General features: G+C 40.3%; 1 protein-coding gene across 1 annotated transcript in view; it reads right to left on the bottom strand.

The window, feature by feature from the left end:
* GMDS (GDP-mannose 4,6-dehydratase) overlaps nucleotides 1-13,545 on the bottom strand; it is a 409,468-nt gene that overhangs the window by 59,044 nt on the left and 336,879 nt on the right. The gene's annotated exons all lie outside the window — the stretch shown is intronic.

Below are 13,545 nucleotides of genomic sequence, written 5' to 3' on the forward strand. Positions count from 1 at the left end.
TGGAGGGGAAACCATATGAGGAGTGACTGAGGTCACTTGGTCTGCTCAGCCTGGAGAGGAGGAGACTGAGGGGAGACCTCATTCCAGTTACAGCTTCTTCATGAGGGGAAGAGGAGGGGCAGACACTGATCTCTTCATTCTTGTGACCAGTGACAGGACCTGAGGAAATGGCCTGAGGCCTGAATTGGGTGGGGGGTTAGGTTGTGTATGAGGAAAAGGTTCTTCACTCAGAGAGGATGGCTGGGCACTGGAACAGGCTCCCCAGGGCAGTGGTCACAGCACCAAGCCTGACAGAGCTCAAGAAGTGCTTGGAAAATGCCCTCAGGCACATAGTGTCACTCTTGGGGTGTGCTGTGCAGGGCTGGGAGTTGGACTTTGATGATCCTTGTGGGTCCTGCCCAACTCAGGATACTCTATGATACTCTATGATTCTATTCTATGATTCTAACTTCATCTTTTTGAAAAAGCCAGCTACTAAACAATCCATATATGGGCTGGATGAAATCACATTTACTGCCTACAGCATTTCCAGTGTTTTGAATCTAAAATATATGTTACTAAAGTACGCCACCAGGACTGTTCATGAAGATACCTTGCAATAGCTGAAAATATGCACTGGTTTGAAATTTATAGTAACAGAGTTACCAGTGTAACACTTGTATGATACAGCCAACAAGCCACTACGTCACAACATTTTTTCCACATGAAGAATAAATTTGCAGAATTGGCTAATGAGCTGATAGTGGAGACTGGAGTGCCAGATATTCTCATTTTCTTTGGATCTTCCTTTACTGCAGGAACATGAGGGCTTTATATTTAAAAAATGTGTCAGTACAAATATGTAAGTTTACAGTTGCAGACCATTAATTTGAAACGCTACTGCAAAGAAAGAAGTGCCTAAAATTTCAGAACAGACTTCCATTGATCCACCAAAGAGTGGAAAGTACTAATAAAAATACTGTAAAACATTTAAAGATGGTATCCAAAGAATTTCCAGCAAGCGGACCAGCTCCTTGGATCTCAGGGCACTGAAAAGCTGTCTTGTTATCCAGACACCAATCTAGGCTTGGTATCCTTCCTTCAGCTTTTGCAGGCAGGTGAAAGTCAGCATTTATGGGGCAGAATCTTAACAGATGTAATAAATAGTTTCCCACATATGTTTCTCTAAAATCTTTACAAAGAAATGGTGATTATTACAGCCTGTGTCTGAAAACCTCTGCCATCACCCAAGATCTTCCTGCTCTGGCTGTGCTGCAAATCAGAACCAAAATGTTGGTTTTCCTGCACAAAATGTTCATAATCCAAGGCCATGCTGCACATACTGAACCAGCTAACAACATGAACTCATACTGCTACCATGACAAACAGCTCTTATATGAGATAATTTACCCTGTTTCTGCTGCACTGAAGCATTTCACACTGTTGTGACTAGATTTTTCTCCTTTGCTCAGCCTGAATCACTAGGTCAAGTTGCATTCCCATGCCCACAGTGCAGGAAATGGAGCACAAATAAGCAGACACAGTGTAAGAAGGCAACAACAAGCAACAGTGGTGATCAAGATGCTCAAGAAGTCACAGCACATCACTGCTATGCAGTGATTTTTGAAGGCAACAAAAGTTTTCTCAGGAGGGATAAGAGGGTACAGAAGGAGGAATCTGCTTTCTTTGCAGCAGCAATCAGTGGGGTGTTTTGCAGAGGGGGCAAAACAGAAGCAACAAAACAGGATGCTTGTAAGCTGCCTCTCCACAAAGCACTGCCTTTTTAGGCAAAATAAAAATTAATGTTGGTTATATGAGCAAACCAAAGCAAAACACTATGGGACATAAGGAAATTATTTTGTCAGCCTGCCTGGAACTTGGTTTTGGAGGGACCCATCTCTGTATCTATGCCTAAGGCCATGAGAATATTCAAGGCCACTTCATACTCAACAACTTAATACTCAATGGGATTTCTTCAGTTCAGTCCATATGAGGTCTCTCAGGCTCAAGACCCTACATATTCTATTCTTTTGAAGAAGCCTAAATGTGAAGCTAACATATACTCAATTTGACAGAACAGCAACGCACGAAGAGTTTATCAAAAGTGGATATTAGTCCTTTTCACAGTGCTTAACTGTACAATGTTTCTGGAAATGTTTAATAGAACAAAAGTATGTAAAAAAAAAAAAAGAAAAACAAAAAAGCTGCAGGCACAGCTGATGTTTGACTTGCCTTTTTTTTTTAATAATAATTTTTATATTGCCTAAATCCCTCAAGTCAGAGTCTGGAGTATTCTGGACTCTGTCTGGAGGCTTCCCAAAAATCACTGCTTGTCAACACCCTTTTTACAGAAATGAGTCTGTTTACCTCCACCACCGCATTGTCAAGTCATCTCTTCCCATGAGCATTACAGTTTAAGTTGGTTTCCTTACAGAGATGTCTAACTCTCCCTTTCCTTATTATTCAGGAGTTTCTCTAATGGTCAAAGTCCGAGTTAAAATAATTTACATCAACAGAATGCTTTTCTTCAAGGTGCATTTCTACACAGATCACTGTAATTGGTTAGATGATACTTTTTATGTGAAGATAAAAATATGGTAAGTTGATATGGTAAGCAATGAATAAAAGGGAAATGCAAAAAATTCTAACTGGGTATTCATTCACTTTGATCCAAAGTGAACATTTTCCTGTAGGGGAACTTGATATAAAGTTCATTTCTGTGCCTTAAGAATCTATGGCTTTTGGAATTGACACACAAGTGTGATATCTCAACTGGAGCATGCCAATCTCCTGAGCTGTCTTTGACAGGTTACACAAGAGCCCTGAGAAAGCCTTCGTATCACCCAGCGTTTGAGGACACTGTAGAGGTTTTGAGGTTTTGCTCTGAAAACATTGTCTCTCTGAGTTCTTGGCAGTTAAAAAAGACATTGAGGGATAACCCAGGTTCTGCAGGCTTTACAGGAAAAAACATGGTCAGCAACAAGGGAAAAATTAGTATACAAACCAAGGGGGCATTCACATCTAATGTGCTTAGTTCTTTCTGTCTCTAGCTGCCATTGACATTCTTTGGTTGGCGTATGGAAAAAGAGTTATTGATTACATTCCTCTGACCACTTCAGCAGGCCCTTTCCTCTTTCTGTGATAAATAGGACAATACTTTGTAATGCCAGCCAAAAGCAACAACGACTCCAACCACTTTGTCACATTTCTAAGCGGTCCCTCCCAGCTCAAAGTCCTGATAAGTCATGAGTTGTCAGCATGCCAATGTACAAAACGGCCATTTGATGAACTCTGGTATATAATGCTGATCCTTAGAAAACCTACAGCAAGTACACAAGCTGTAGTGTACCTGCACATATGAAGGGTTTTCCCCAGAAATTTTTCATCCAACAAGCACGGCCCCAAAACCTGCTTTCTCTGAAAGTAGATCCCAGCTGACATGGCTGATGTAGATGTTTGCATCCATGGTATTCTCAGTCACAGAGAATATGTTATCAAGGGTATCAAAGATAGCAGGCATTACTCTGGAGAAGGAAATCCTTTCCAAAGCCATATTTAAGATCTTAATTAAGTCAATTTTTTTCCTTAATTCCATTCAGCAGTTAAGCCAAAGCAGAATTAATTGTGGTTGCTAATACTAGAAGACAAAAATAAGAATACTTCTCATGAGCTTTCCAGCACAAGTGGCCTGCCATCCATCTCCAACTCCCTGTGGCTGTTCTTCAATGCTCGTAACTCTTCACTGCTGTGGATCTCTATTGTGGTGAATAACACACCTTCCTGTGCTTTTGTCTACACTCTCATGTCCCCCTTACCCTTGCATTTATTTATGCCACACAGCTGTTGAATTATTATAGAGGTGGGTGGCTTACCTATAGGGCAAGTCATATTCTACTCATGACAACTTTTTGTTTATAATACCTGAGCTATCTCACTCTTGGGATTCACTTCATCAGTCAAGATTAATTTTGGCCTTTATTTTAAGCCCGGAAGCTGTCCAGAAGGCATCTAACAAATATGCAAAATACAAAGATAATACCAATAAGCACCCTGGGGAGGAGACAGAGAAAGGAAGGTCAGGAATAACACACCTAAATACTACCTTGGATACTACTTGGATACTACAAGCCATTTCAGCCAACTATATGCAGGATAAAAGACTTGTGGTAATTTTATAGGATTAGCACTACTGAAGAAATGTTTTGAGTGAGGAACAAATGTCACAATGTATGATATGGGGTGACACTGCAGTATAAGAAGAGGCCCCAATAGGCTTTGTTTCACATATATAAAAACAGTGGACAGAGCAAACTTGGCCCTACCTGAGTTTTTCCTAAAACCTCACATTTCCTCTGTTTCCAGTTTCACCTTCATAACCCCCTTTTTAGTCTCCACCAACACATGGAAACAAAAACTTGGATCAAGAGGAAAGTGCAGCTAAACATTAGAGGTTTGGAAATTTACAACTGTTATCTGAGGAAAAACTATAGTGGCAGCCAATTACTTTAGTCAGAAGTTTTGGTTATTGTAAAGAAGATTCAATATATGATTTTTCTTCCAAAATCAGAAGACAGAAACATAGTATTTTATCAGTCAAACAGAATTAAAAGCCAGAACAAAAGCAATTCAAATCCTAGTTACCCAATCTAGAAATTTTTAAAACTAGGGTCTGCAACCACTAACTCAGTAAGACATGTAGGGAATTATAAACATTAACTTGGCACAGACCACTGTAAAAAAAACAGGCAGGTGTCCTACTTTAAACCATATATTTTTTTGTTTTCATTATTGCTATTCCACTGTTCCCCTTACAGCTAATCAATAAAAAGCATGATTGCAAAGTAGTACCAGTTCAGCAATTTGGAGGAAGTAAAAAAAAAGTAAAGAGTGCTTTCAAAAATTACAGAACAGTGTTCCAGAAAGGAAATCTGATTTAAAAACCCATTTCTGTGCAGCAGTCAAGTGGTCTGTTTTGAATTTCAATGGCTATCTGTAGCACTGAGGTTTCTGTGTCATTGCATGCAGAAAACGTGATGAGGAATGGGGCTGTCTTACTCTGCTCCTAACCACAACCTGGTAGATAAATTCTGTAGTCACAAGGCAGCTGAGAGCTCTATGAACTATTAAAATGTACTGGCAAAGCTGGAAGGAAGAAATTCAAATGAGGCCAGGTTAGAGGTTTCAAAGGGATGAGTGACTGATCCTGTTTCATGTTATGCCAGACAATGCTAATAGCTTAAACACTAGCTCTGTCAAACAAGAAATAGATGTATAATCGTCTGTGAATTATTAAAATTGACTTCACCTACTCACCTTTAGAATTTTCTGACTGAAAGGAAAAAAGAAATCAAGAAAGAAAAACTCTCACAAGAGAGGCATGCACTCTTAATCTATTACTAATGTCTTCTTGAATCCTGTTAATATTTTTCATATTGTCTGCTTTGGTGAGCTCAGAGACTATATGTGAGGAATGAGCAAAAATTCCAGCTGATCCAAGGCATAAAGCTCTTAATGTTTAAGTTTCTCCTGCCCTGCAGATAATTACTGTCTTCTCTTTCACCCATCCAGCTGGGACATCAGACAATTTGGGGAACATCCAAGATGGGCATGAAGAACCATTTCCTGATTCATGACAAATACTGTCGATGTTTTTGACACAGAGATAATTCTTCTCAGGTTTTATTCAGCAACAACACTTCTCCTTCCCTACCCTCCCTCATTTTTCAAAAGTTGTTTATATCTACAAGGCTCAATTTCCCCTGCTATTGAATCATACAAGTTCTTCTTGAACACAAGGGAAGTATTAGGGATACTAAGAAACAATTAACAGTGTAAAAGATTTTTAAGTTCTGATGCAATCCAAATCATGGTGATGGGTTTTTTTTCTGGAATACAAAAATGAGACAAGAAGATACAGAAGCTAATCCTCAACATCACTCAACAAGCACTCCTCAGCATCATCATCATCACAGAGTAGCAATAATAGCAAAGGTCCCACCTATTCATGCCTCCCTCATGAAGTTGCTAATTTACAAATGATGACTCAAAAGGTGAGAGAGGGGAAAGGTGAAGGTTTATTTTCTTAAACAACCACTTCCAAACTTCCACCTCCTTTCAACTATTTTCCCTTTTGAGAGAAATAGCAAACGGTGAAGGACAGGGACGAACAAAATCTCCTTGTTGACTTTTTTTGTGAGACAGAAGACCACTAGGACTAAATGGAAATAAAAAGTCTTGACTCCCTTAGAAAAGTACCTTTCTCCCCTCCAAATTAGGTTTTCCTTAGAAAAATCGAAGGGACAATTTTGATTTTTTTTTTTTTTTTGTTAGCAGAACATTTTTTACTTTTTTTTCCCCCCAGAGGTGAAGTTAAAACATCCCACATTTTCTAGGGGAATAAATTTCAGATAATTAAAGAAATTTTAAAAAAATTATAGATGCCTACTGTCATTTTTGGACTGTGAAACACCTGAAAAATCATGAAATGAAAGCTTTTGGAGACAAACCCCCACACCCTCCTCACTCCTAAGAACTTGCTATGCATTTATGCATTTCTCCTAACCTGGTCCAAATGGCCCTTTCACACTGTCCCTCAGAGAGACAACTGCACTCACTCTTATAACATCTCCAGCAGCACCAAACTCACAATTATAAATATTTTACAAGAGGTGGCCCAGGACTTTGAGAATCAGTGGCTTAAAGTACTATCTTTCAAGAAGTAAAATATGATGTGCCATGGCATGCCCAGGCTGGAGACACCTATTTCCCCAGCAAACCCCTGACTGGAGGACTCCATGCTGAATGAATAAGGCTGATGTCAAGGCCTCTGCTGACCCAAGCCCAGCAGAAACTGCTATTGCCAACTCTACAACCATCTCATGGCTTCTCAAATGAAACACATGAACACTCTGGGGCTGTCATCTTCCTTTGTACACCCACTCACTCATAAAATAAAGTACAAACAGCTGAAGGCAAGCGAGCTCTGGCTAAGGCTGGAGAAATTAGACATGAGACTAGCCCTTAATTCCAGATTTACTGAAGGAAACCTTACCTCTGTCTCATATCCTCTGTATTCAAAAGCCATTTTTATTTTCATATAAATCATGTCATTTACCGTTCTCTGCTGCCATTCTAAAACCCTTGCAAGGGTTGAGTTGGCACAACACACTCAAAAGAAAATGTTACAATGATGTGGGAAATGCAGTCAAAATGAGAACAGTATCGTTAACATATTGCTTGACTTTAAAAAACCCGTTGTAAAATGAAAAAAAACAGCATCTGAAAGTGAGACAGATCTTCAGACACTCTTCCATTTTTAAATCTGAACAGTAATCAGGTGTGTAAGTGACCTCAAGCACCTCTGACACCAAGGTCTTCAGAAAACCATGATGGGAACAGATTTGTGCTGAGCAACTCTGCCACTCTCACTGGGAACTCCAAAAGGTTGGACTTAACCAGCCTGAAGGTGGTCCAAACAAGAATTTGTCTCTTTCAAATGTCTGATCTCTCGTAGAAAATGGGGAATAGGCTGTAGGTGGTGGAGACTGCTGTCAGGAGGGAACACTTAGCAGTTGTGACAAATGTGCCTTGGTGCTGCCTGAGCCTGGACTTCTGTCATGGCTTTTGCCTCCCTCCCACCCTCGTGACTCCCCTTCAGAGGCTTTGCATTTCCCACCACATCTGCTGGAGTGTTTGTATGGGACAGGCATAGGACAGGCAGTGATAAGAAAACAAGGGTCCAAATGAGGGTGAGACAACAGAGAGATAACAAGGGGGAGGAGCAGGCCAAATGGCAGCCCAAGAGAAGAGGGAGGCAAGGGGATAAGAGGTGAGATAAAAAGAGACTTTCTGTGCATGAATAAACATGAATATGTGAAGAGGTGGCAGTAAGACCCCCCAGGGCTAGGAAGTCGGAGAAGAATTACGGGCTGCAGCAGTTGATTAAAACTACAAACTGCATCAACTTGGTATCATTCCTTCTTGCCTGTGAAGCTACCCTAAGAGAACCTGACTAAAGAAATTGTCTTCAGCTATTTCAGCATCTCTGCTCCCAGGCAATGAACAATGGGGCAGGCAAACAAGAATAATCAGCTGGCACCTCCTGAGCTCCCACAATGTTTGGGCTGGCCTTCTCAATTCCCATCACAGATAAATTGCTCTCCTTCATATTAAGATGCAGCAATGCATGTAAACACACTCTTGGCTACTAGTATGGAAACTGTCCTTGAAGTGAAGCACTTGCTTGGATGCCTGGCTGAATCAGGTAGGGTCTAATTAAGGAGGTAGACAGCCTTCTATCCTCATCCACCTCTCCCTCAGCCTTAATCCTCCAGTCACCTAAGTTTAATTTAAAAATCTGTTTCCAGGAGTTGAGCCCAGATCCGTCACATCCAAGATTGCCACTAATTGCTATGTGTCAACATCATTTAGAAAAATGAGCAATGAATCAAAACCACCAACCCTTCTGCCTGGATGACAGCTTTATCTTTACACACCAGCTTTTCCATGGGGTTGCAATCTCTTTACCCACCCAGAATGGAAAATTGCATTGCCCAAAATCAGTCAGAGATTTCTTCAGCCAGTCTGAACACTTCCAAAGGAAAACGACTCATCTTGTAGACGAACATACGGTGTGACACCCAAGGTGCAAAAGCCAAGCTCTAACCTAGACCCCAGGAGGTAAGGACACCCTCTTCCTCTGGCTAGTCTTGTCAGATGGTTGTGGCATTAGAGGATGGGAAAGCAGACTCAGAGAGTCTCAGGAAGATCAATGAAGATGTGAAGGTCACAGATGACACATGGCTGGTTTCAAACCCTCAGGAATGACAGCAAAGAAAGAGGTGGTGAAAGGAGAAGAGCAACAGAGCCAGCTGTAGAAGTTGCCAGAGAAATGTTTTGTAGGAGGCACAGCAGAGGAGGAGCAGGATGACGCAAAGAGAAGCAACTGAGTAAAGCACAGTGTGTGAGCAGTGGTGTCCAGAGGGATTCCTTTACTGGATGTGCTGGTCTAATACTGATGTAATGAGCTAATTATGAGGCAAAAAGTCAGAATCTGTGTGGGAGGCCTGGAGGGGCACATACTAGGTATCTGCTCCTACTAGAAAGGAGGTAAGCTAGGGCTCCTGCTAAGAGTCTGTTAAGAGGATTAAACAAGACACAGAGCAAGACTGGACATGAGCCTGCTGAATCTTCTCCAGCTTGGTGACATATTGAGAGGAAAATTTGATTGCAATAATGATCTTCCTTTCTTCTAAGGAAGAACCAAAATGAACAAAATCAGGATGAGATAAAAAATACAGGAAGCTACCTGTTCAAGGATGGTGGCATCCCCTAGGAATGATAATGCCATCAGGCTCTCCTCCAGCTTTGCTGCTGCTTAATGGTATCACTCAAGCCATGCAGTCTGCTCTGCCATACATGTTTCAGAGGCAGAAACACAGTGATGCTATTTTTCTACAAACCCTTTCTCTCATGCTTGCTGAGAAATATTTAAAATATGTTAAGTGCCTCTTAGATGCTATAGAGACAAGTTACTACTGATCATTATTTTACTTGGCTGAATTTGACATGTATATTTTCAGAGATACCTCTGAAATGCCTGACATGTAAGGCCTTAACTAAAACAAACAAACAATCTACTGCAGGTTTTATTGGCAGGAGGGACAAATAAAAGGAAGAGGATGGCAAAGCAATGCAGAGATAATGTTGAGATTAAAGTAAGGAACAATATAAACATTTTGGCTGAGACAGAAGCAAAGTCAGCTTGGAGGAGAATTAAGGACAGCGGAGGCAATAGTTTTCAGATGTTGACATACATTTTCAGAACAAGGAAGAAATAAAACAGATAAGAGAAGACTGTCAGTTTTATGACAGTTCACAACTTTACCTGACTGCTAGAGGAAAATAGACAGGAAAATAATCTGAAGATTATTCTTCCTTGAATGCCCCCATTTCATTTTCATGAGTATTAATAAAGGCCACATATTGACATTGATGAGCAAAAAGATCCTTGAGGAGGGGAAGCACGTGTTTCCTCATGCAGATATCTGAACAGTTTACAGTCACAGGCAGCTCTGAACTTAAGAGTAGGAAATGAAACTTGTATGAAAACTGAAGTGGAAGTGTGAGGCATTTAGGGGTTTGTGATCATGGTTTCATTAGATTCTAAATGCTCTTTAGGGCAGGAGCACTTAGAGGAGTTCAGAAATGTTTTTGACTTTAAGAAAGCTGACTTTGGGAGAATGTGATATGCCCCAAGGAATTTTTACTGGAATCCTATGAAACATGGGAAACACAGAGCTGAATTTTTAAAAAACATCTGAAGAGACTGAAATTTAAAGCCGTCCTGCTTAATTCCGAGGAGGAAAAAGGGTAACTGAGGCCAAACACAGTTAAGCAAAAATGCAAAGTTTAGTATAAGTGACACACATAGGACTTGAGAAGGACAATTTAGTATAAGTGACACACATAGGACTTTATATATATAAATATATATCTCGTAAATATATATTTATATTTATATATTTCATTTATATCAGTGCTAGAAAGAACTGGGAGAAAAATTGCTTAAGGCATATAACAAGAGGAAGAAGTCAGCAAGTTAGCATACCCTTTTTTCCTTTGAAGAAGAGTAATAAGAGGCCAGATGACTACTTAAATATTAGCATCACATTGTGACAGAGTTTCCAGGCTTGCTTAAAGGAAGGAAATTTGCATTGATGATGTGTGCACATCCTCAGAGTTACAGCCACGCCAGCCCGTAACAAATGTGATGCACGGATCCAACCTGCAGTTCCTATGCCAGGCAAGCTGTAGGACAACTGCAGAAACAGGTGGGAGAAAAGGCAAAGGCTTGTCTGTAACACATGCAGAATATTAGATTGGGAGAAAAAACAACATCTACACATGGCTGAAAGGCTTCTTTTATTTTCCCCTTTCAAACAGTGACATAAACTCCTAACTGAGATATATACATCTAAGTTCTGTGATGACAAGACAGACCAGTGAGACCTGGAGTTAATCTTCACTGTTGCAGGAAAATGCAATGAAATGAAGCAAGCACCTATAAAACTGTTAGCTTAATTTCTGCTATGCAAAAATAATAGAAGCACTTTAATTCAAACACCTTAATGGGCAAAATTTAATTAGAAGCAATTGTGCAATTCTTGGGGAGAAATTCAAGCATAAAATTAATAGTAATTGTCCTGCTGAAAGATAAGAAAATTAAAGACAGACCCTAACTCTGTAAAAACTACCCAACTTCTGGGGTTGAGAGACCTGATGCTTATGACATTATGTGCTGCAGGGCTGCTTGTTTCCAGCTCACCAAGCAGCTTATTGAATTTCAGTTTTAACTTTTGAAAAAAAATTAAAATTATTTTAACATTATTTTTGAGAATGCCAAGTAGATTATTTAAATCCAAGTACCCACTAAATTGCCTACGTACAATATGAATATTCTGACTGTAAGTAGAAAAGACTAGTGATATAATTTCTGAAGTACCTACATTTCACAAGTGAGTAAACTGTACTGGAAACTGATCTTTACATGCCTAGAGCAGAAGGTGAATGTAAAGCATGACTTTTCTAGCCATGTGCTTAAAAAGCTTGCAAAATAAGTGAAAGCACCTTTTGTAGTGTATCAAGTTCAGTATAGAAAGCAAACTTGCCGTGAAGCTCCTGAGAAAATAGTTGATTTTAAGAAAGGAACAAACAAAAATTTTCCCCCAATCTTTGCAGCAGGTTAGCCTCCAAAAGCATTTAAAAAAGGGTCAGAAAATATACTGATAGGAATTTGATAAAAGCTGAAAGAAATGATACTGATAGGTTTGCATTTGGCAAGACACAAGGAAGGAAGGAGAGAGACAGGCATTAGAAGCATTAACAGGAACAATTCCCAAGGCCAGTAAATATCAAGGGGCCCCACAGCAGTCAAAAGCAGAGTGAAGAGATTTAGAGCCAAGACATTCAAAGGGTCTACTTAGTTTGACCAGAAGACTGTCTCACATTTCAAGGTTTCTTCTTCAGTACAGCTAAGCTTTTCAATGGGAGGCCTTGACCCCAGGGATCACTAACTGAAGAAAACAAATTGTTTTCAAATGAATGTATTGGCACTGTCAGAACTGACTGTACACAAGATTAAATTATGTTTATTTTCAATTTCCAGAATACCATGTTAAATTTTAGAGAGACAGACAGACAGAAATGTTTCCAAATAAGACATGAGAATCTGAGCATCAGATTTTCTGTGTCAGCTGTGATTCAACAGCAGAATTGCTGTTAACTGCACTGGCTAAGCCTCCTCCCAAAATGTCAACCTGAGGCTTTCTTGCCTTTGGCAGCATTGGTGCAAGTGGCAGCAGGGGACACGTGCTGTCAGTCCATTGTAGTTATTTCATTGTTCTTCCTTGCTTTCTTGTGATGGATTGGGTTTTGTTCTAGTATTTTGAATTGCACATATGTGATTCCCAGAATGAAACAAACAGTAGTTTGCCTGCCTTTGACAAGGAATGGAACTCAAATTAGAATTAAAAAAAAAAAAAAGGAGAAAGCGATTCTGGTTATCCATCCTGAGATGATCTAAAAATGAAACTGATGGCAGAAAAAGGATATCACATCTCTTCATAGAAGAGTTTCCTCAGAGTTCCTCTGCATGCTCCTCAGGACAAAAGTACTTCACTTTGTGCTTCTACCTTGATTGTACTTGAGCAGCTACACAGCCTTCCTGGGTTCCACAGAACAGGAAGGAAGAACAGACAGGAACCAAGTCGGGACTGCACTAAAAGCAAGGCAAGATGAGGGTAGGGAAGATACAGATGGAGCCCTCATTCAAGGGAAGCTGTCCCATGAGAAAGCAGGTAATTTCAGATAAGCATCAGACATCTCCTGTGGGTTTACACAGCCCTATTTCAAGCCCACATTCCACTCTGTATTTGAATTCCTCCCTATTCTCATGTATGGAGCCACTAGAAATGTTGAGTATTCCTGAGGGATGTGTGCTTATGCACCTTCCCAAAACAGTAATGAGCTGAATTTAAAATCCAGAAACTGTGTTCCCAGAGGGAGACCAATAAGGACAGAGAGGAAGAGAACCACAGGCAGCACTATTTCAGCAGAAAACATCTGAGCACATGAAGAGGACTTCCAAAGAGCTACATACTAATCATGAATTTTGAGGAGTGAATATGTACTTGCTAGTAAGACGTATGACAAAGCAGGACAGTGGGTCTCACAAAGCACAGACTTGTTGGGTCAAGTGTCCTTTTCCTGTTTTGCAAGTCCTTTTGTCTCTGTCCTCCTTATCACCCTGACACCTTACCACAGCACAGAATGACAGACAGCTCTTAATGACTTCCTAGCATTTGATTCTGATACACAGGTCCAGCCCTTTTTAACAAACATGAAAGTCTCTATTCCCCTCTGAATTTCAGTTTTAGAACCCATGCCCACTTCCAAGCAGCAGCCCCCTACTCCCACCCTGCAATCTGTGTCAACAACACAAAGGTGCTCTTGTCACCCCCGTGCTTGAATCACACAGCTCTTCTGAATGGGCACACTGACAGATGA

This window comes from Agelaius tricolor, unplaced genomic scaffold (assembly GCF_023055355.1).
Source record: "Agelaius tricolor isolate 1412-34295 unplaced genomic scaffold, bAgeTri1.0.p SCAF_2, whole genome shotgun sequence".
NCBI classification, from domain to species: domain Eukaryota; kingdom Metazoa; phylum Chordata; class Aves; order Passeriformes; family Icteridae; genus Agelaius; species Agelaius tricolor.